The sequence below is a fragment of the Quercus suber genome, unplaced genomic scaffold (genome assembly GCF_002906115.3).
Source record: "Quercus suber isolate HL8 unplaced genomic scaffold, Cork oak 2.0 scaffold_526, whole genome shotgun sequence".
Classification (NCBI taxonomy): Eukaryota; Viridiplantae; Streptophyta; class Magnoliopsida; order Fagales; family Fagaceae; genus Quercus; species Quercus suber.
The window spans coordinates 217,720-225,326 of NW_027069975.1; positions in this window are offsets into that span (position 1 = coordinate 217,720).

The following is a 7,607-nucleotide window of genomic DNA, read 5'->3' on the forward strand; positions in this document are numbered from 1 at the left end:
TGTTGCCGTATGAGAGAGAATGGAATAAAACGTCTTCTTACTTAATGGGAGTAGACAAAATATTGTGAGAATTGGAATCTAAGATTTTGATGCTTCATATGGACTTTTTTTTTTGTCTCAACGCTAATATGACATTTTGAAAATAAAGTTTTGGATGAAAATCAAATTATAATGAAAGAAAACAGGGTAGATGGGGTCAAATCATGGACGTCGTGTACTCACCATGTCTAGTCTTTTACTTGGGCAAGATCTATGCGAGGCAGGTTGAATTTAGGGCAAATTGAAAGTAGTTTTTCCAATCTTTAATGAAGTCACTTTCAACGTTAATGGAGCAGATATGAAAAAAAAGAAAAAAGAGGAAGGGTAGTTTTGAAAAGGTTACGAGAGAGAGAAAGAGAGTTTTGTGGATAATGATATAATATATACATGTACACATATTTACATACAAGGTTTTCATACTCGGACCAATCATTAAACCGTAAAAGTGAGAGGTTTAAAGTTTTTGAAGTCGAACCGTGATGACGTCATAATTAATTTAATAATTAATTAAAGCCTAAATATAGATATTAAATTTATAAAACTAGCAAAATTGACTAATATATCTATATATGTGAGGAAAATTTAATGATTTTCAAGTATATATTTAATAATTAAATAATAAAGTTACTAAAATAAAATAATAACCATGAAAACATTAAAATTTATAATTAATTTTTGAAGTAAAGTTGAATATCTTTGAAGGATTTTAATTATAATTTTTTTTATTCCTTATAAGAGATGGATGATTTAATTACGTAGAATAAAATTGTGTTAAGTTTTTTTATACATAAATAAAAAAAAATTGCTAAGGGGTTGGACCGCACGGTTCTTGCTACCAATTCGTGCGGTCCAGTCCCAGTTTTAGGGGTTCACGGAATTAACTAAAAATACGATTTTTTAGACTTAAAAAACTGGTTTTCATCCCAGTTCCCGGTTTTCACGGTCCAACCTCTCGGTCCGGTCCGGTTTTAAAAACTATGCTCACATATACATTTGGGGTGAGACAAGGGTGAGCAAAAATCATCTTTGTTCCATCACCTTTTTGAAGAGGGAAACCTCATATAAATGGGAATGAATCAAGTAGGAAAGAAAATTTTTCATCCCTAAAAAGAAAGTAAAATTTAGTTACAATTTCTTAAAGTTTATATCTTAAATTTTCTAATTAATTTAAACAGATGTTTGTAAGTATCATTTCTAAACTCACATCTACATCTATCTAATTTCTAAGTAGTCAAGACACTTCCTTGCTTTAAGATGATTCAATTACACATCAAAATAGGATTCCGTGGAAATATCTTAATTATATGATTATATTTACAACTATATCAAGTATATTGTGTGATTTTCTATTCATTGTAAATTTTACAACATAAATTACAACTTAATGTATTTACTTCTAAAATACCAAAAAAATTAAATACTTTATTATTATTATTTTTTTGTGACAACTAATTGTCAGTTTATTAGTAGTTCTAACAAAGAAAGCTTGGAGAGAAAAGACTAGTACTATTAAAATTGATGTTATTTGTTTGCCTTCTCAATTATCTTTCTTCATGGTCACAATCATCACATTTTTTAGATATTGTCTAAATCATGGAAGTCTTATTATAATGGTTTATTTTAATTTTTTAAATTTCGTATATAACATGTTATAGAACTTGTTTTCATGTAATAAGAAAACTTGTTTATCTCTGAACTTGTAGACGGAGTTTGGATATATTGTTGACTGTATTGATATCAATAAACAATTGGCTTTTGACCATCCTTTGTTGAAAGATCACAAGATCCAGGTACTTGAGTAGTGATATAAACTATTTATTATTTCATCTATAACAATAACAATAATTTTTCTTTTCCAGTTGTTTCAGAAATTGTAGTAGTTTACACTTTTTGAACCACAAATGATCATAATGATTACAATGTCGCCCATGCATGCCTCATCATCTTAACAATTCCTATTTTACAAGGGCTTATCCCCTGAAGGATTAATTAAGCAAATTAGTCATGTAGAAAAACAATTTTGAATTAGAATTGGATTATAGGTTGCATTCTAACTAGAGCAAGTGATGGCCAAGTTTGGTATCCTGAACTATGCAAGTATCAAGACAACAATGGCCCTTACGATATTCACTTTTGTAAGTTTATATACCTACATTAGTTTGAGTAATTGTAAATGTAAATAACAAAGGACCCAGGGACGGAGTCAGAAGTTTAAGTTAGGGGGGGCAAAGTTTAAATTTAAAAAAAAAAAAAAAGGCACACAACAACACTAGGCACGTAGCATAACACTACAATCAACAAACTTTATTAAATATTAACAACTAACCATTAAAATTTCAAATCATCTCAACTTAAAAAAAGAAGAGAAAAAAAGAAAAGAAACAAGCACCACCATTAATTATTTGTTGCTCCTTTATTCATTGATATTGTTGCTCCTTTATTCATACGGGCATATGTTATAAAAAAACAAAATCACCCATTTAGCATATGGTTAGTTCATAAAAAAATGAAAATATATAAAAAACACCCAATGGGTCCAAACTCCAAACAGTAAAAGAGTTAGACTGTGACGATTTGTGATTTAAGGTCTCGTTTGTCGTAATTGGCCCAATAGGCCTTGCCGACCATCCTGATATATCCCAAAAAAAAAAAAAAAAACAGTAAAAGAGTTAAAATATTGACAGTGATTCTTCATTTAGCAACAAAACAGAAAAAAATTAAGAGAGTTCTCCATCTTCCATTGAAAAAGAGAGAAGAGAGAGAGAGAGAGAGAGAGAGAGAGAGAGAGAGAGAAAAGAGGTTCTGCCTCTGCTCAGTTAAGATGAGAGAGGGAAATACCGTGCTGGTGCTTTCTTGGTCTCTCTTAGAAGTAGATCTGCTATCAATGTGCCGTGCTGCTGCATTTTTGGTCTCACGTCTCAGTACTAGTGTCTCTCTCTGGGTTAGGGTTTTTTTTTTTTTTTTTTTTTGGGGGGGCAATTTGATGGAATGATTTGATGTCAGATTGGTTTTGTTTCAAATTTTTTAAGGGTTGGGCTAATGTTTTTGGTAAATTGTCTAATTGTACTCAATTTTCTTTAGCCTTTCCATTTTGGTGATTTTGTTATAGGCCTAATTTTTGGGGTTTACCCATTTGTTTTTCTTGTGATTTTAGATTTGTAAATTTTAGTGGGCTTTTTCTTTTTGTTTAAAAGATTTTGCTTAGGGGGGCAAGTGTAATTATTTTGGGCAAAATTGCTCAAATCTGTAATATATATATATACTGGGGGGGTCATGGCCCCCTAAGTCAAAGAATGGCTCCGTCCCTGCTGGATATACATATCCTTGTCAGAAATGGATAACATCTCAGATTCACAATGATCCTATTCAGCAAAAAGAAATTACATCCTCTAATATTAGAAAGATAATCTAGAGAAGGAAAATAAAAGAGTGCAATCCAAATATCCAAATTCTAAAACACACAGCAGATAAACATCTATATATGTATATTGACATATTATTTATTGTTTGGTGGGTCATCACTATTCAATTTTGGAAGGTAAGGACGTGGCAGATAAGGAGTCCAACATTGAAATAGAATCCGCGTTAGGTAGTCGGCTATCTAGGGGTGGATGGAATTATTATTGAGGACACAGTCAAGCCTTCAACAAGAATTCAGGGTCGAGTTTGGCTCCTACCCCCAATCATTATATCTTTGTTTGGGGCTCTATATATAACAATGTCTTTGTTTACAAATCCATCTCTAAAAGGTTTGGCATATTAAAAACGTGTTTGTATAAGCTACTGCAATACGCCGTTTTGGCTTTAAAATAAGTGTAAAAAATTATGAGAGTCGCAGTTGCAAAATAACATTTTAGAAGACTCCCAAAGTCGCCTAATCAAACGGACTCTTAAGTATCATAGGACATAGCATTGCATGTTATTTTTTTTCTTTGTCTTTTTTCTCTATTTCTAGAATCAAACAAGAGAAAAATTTACACCTATATATATATATATATAATACATACTTTACGTTTGAGTTTGGTTAAATTATCATTTTCACCAATAAATTTTTTTAATTTTTTTTATATCATTTTAATCCATATACTTTAATATTTTTTGTTAAATTGATCATTTTGTTTATAAAAGTGAAACTATTCATATACGTGATATGACATCCTTTTAATGAACTTAACAAGAAGTTATCAATTTTATAAACGACAATGGATGAAAAATTCAACTCAAGAGAAATGTTATTTGACTTATTCTGGTGAACCTAATTATGGGAGGTTGGGCTTTTGGTCGTTGGAATAAATTTAAAGGTAATTAAGTTTAACCACTAGAAATCATTCAAACCAGCGCCAAGCATATATTTTCATGAAATTCGTTTAGGTTGGAGCATTAAAAAAAAGTGGATGGCCAATTTGTTTAATCACGGAGTGCACACTATTTTTGATAAGCTTATTCCCACGTTTAATGTTGAGGAGATATCTTGTACACCCATTATACATAGTTGTCTCGCACTTTGTGATTCCCACGAATACATAATGATATATACATGGGGCAGAGAAACTATTTTGCATACAAATTTCATCTCCAATTAAACTAATTTGGTGGGATTTATTCCAATTTACTTGTGATAATTTATAAGATTATTTATGTATATTACACCAAATAAGTCACGTGATTAATTAGAATTACACATAAATGGTCTCTTCAACAACTCAATTGCCACGTAAACCGATTTGACAATAGTTTAATACTAAAACTACACATAGATGGTCTCTTTAATTATCACATAATGAGTTAAAGAAAGATTTCTCTAAACTAATTTGGAAGTAAACATTTTTCTAATTATTATTAAAGTTTGAAGTGTAGCAATTGCCAATAGATATCGCAAATATGACATAGCACATGAAAGTAATAACAAAATGTTATATTTGGCTTGTCGCTTTCATATTCCATCATTCAAGCATTAAGTCTCAACTCTCACCATATGTTCATAAATAAATAAATAATTAATAAATAAAAACAACAACAACAACACTACTCCACCATATAAAAGAAGAGAAACTTCATGGCTCAAAGAAATATCTCACGCAAACTCATCTCTCACATCATCACATATTCACGTGTACAGTGTATGATCACCAGCATATGCTACACGTTTAAAATGGCTCAATCATCGTTCTTTTTGGCATGAAATGGCTTTCGAATCTCACTTCTAGTGGGGATGCTATTATTCGTGATCATGATGTCAAGCATAAAGTATACAATATTCTCATCCACACGAGTTTTTACAAACAAATTTGTGTTATTACTATTTCCGAATTTGCAATAGTCTAATAGGGTAATAGGTCAACATTTTTAAAAGGATAAATTTATGAAATAGATACAATATCACATTTTTTGTTGAACTGATAAATTAACTTCATCTACGAAATAGATACAATATCACAATTTTTGTTGAACTGATAAATTATCACAGTCTCAACAACTAAAACTATTATCAAAATAATTATGAAACGGGATAAATTTGGTTGTGAAACATGTTCATATACATCCATTCATACATATACAACTCTAATATATTAACTTACCTATTTAAGTTGAACACATCACAATTTAATTAATTTCATTCGCTGCTGGCATTTTTATATTCCTTTTTTTGTTTTTGGAGAAAATGAGTAAAACAAGTTGTTTAAATTATAATAATAATAAAATAAAATAAAAAGAGCTTGTCTCATTCTAAACCGATGCCAACTTTGCTTTTACCTTTAACAAACATATCACTTTCAGATTTAACCATTCAAAATATTTGGATAAAATGCTCATCCCTTCTCTAATATTCCCTTTAAGACGTAAGGGAAATGAACAGAATAAAATGGATTGATTTGGATTTTTTAGAGAATATTTCATTAATTCCTTCATTTGAAAGTCTAATAAGAAGGAATTGAACGATTACGAGGGAATGACCATTTCTTTTCACCTCCTCCTAAATATTATTGGAAATCACACCAACAATATAAATGTATTGAGATCATTTGGATTTTCACTAAATCCCACTTTTATAAGGGAAATGTTAACGAGTGTCTTAGGGCATTGGTTAAGAATCCATTTTAAGAAAGTTTTGATATTACTTTTATGGGAAATGAAAAAAGCTGTCAAAACATTAATTTTTTTTTCTTTTCCCATAAAAACTTTCTTTAATTGGATTGTTAACCAATACGGTACGACACTTGTTAACATGACCCCTTTTATAATACTGAGAATTATTTTTAAAAATGTGGACATGCACACTCCTATGCATGACCTTTTTTCAATTAAAAAAAAAAAAGTCCATTCCTATGCATGACAAAAGCTGTATAAACTATTAAGTTTACCCTACTGCTCCTATTCTTTAACCAATAGAAATGGAACTCTTTTAAAGTATTAAATTTCCATGCACATGTTATGTTTTGTTTTATTTTTTCAAAATGAAGCATAATTCTAAATTTATCAAAAAATTATAAGGTAGATCAATTAATTTTTTTTATAAGACAGATTCCTTTGACAAGAACCAAAGTATAATTTAGGGAAGCTCGAAGAAGATAAGGGAGGTCCTTATATTTCACCTAAATTCAAGGATAGTTAAAGAGTATTTTGCCCCCCCACCCCCCCCCCCCCCCCAAAAAAAATAAAAAATAAAATTTTGTGCAAAGACAAAACTTACTTTGTGTATTTTTATATTTTTTTTATATTTTTTTTTTATATGGAGTCCTTAAACTGCGCAGAAGAAAGCCCTACAGCTAGTGTGGCATGTATTTATTATACACACATGCCAGTTCAATTTTATGACTACTTTCATGAAAGGCTGTCTATCACTGCTTATGCTACGCATAAGATTAATAATAAAGAAAAAACAAACACACCATTTGAGTAATCGAGCAGATATTAACAAATGAATAAAAGCAACTAAGATTTGCTGGCAATAAGCAAAATTTTTATTCATCCCTTGCTGGCTGATAAGCTCATTTTGCCTTTCTTCTATTCAAACTGATGTGGAAGAGTTATAACAGGTGTCATGAACATAGCCCGTCAGCTTCTGTTTTGGCTGACGGGTCGAGACGTAACGTAAGGTAAACGGGATGCAGTGCATACCGACTAAATCAAGATGAAACTGACGGGCTGAAGTACCCAAGTCCAACTGACGGCTTTTGAAAGCCGACAGGTTACTGAACAAAGCTTGAAGGCCGACGGAAAGCGCAGGCTGACGTCTTAATAGGCGGACGGTTCTGTGAAGACTATAACTTGGTCATCACGCATGGGTTTAGAAATTGCTTGTACTCCACGCCCAGTATCAAGTCCTATAAGGAAAGGATTCCGCAATCTACGCGCATAAGGATCCCTACAAGGAAAAGACTTCTACTCCAAGGGAAAAAGTCCACCCACTACTACTAAAAACCCCAATACCTCATGAGCCGAGGTACGCATAATTAACCCCTCTCTAGCACTCTAGAGTTGAAAGAAGTTCTAACTTGACCTTCGGAGGGTATTTGGCCGGCACCACACCGGTGCTCTCTGTGAGGTCCTTTTCTTTTTTTGTTTTG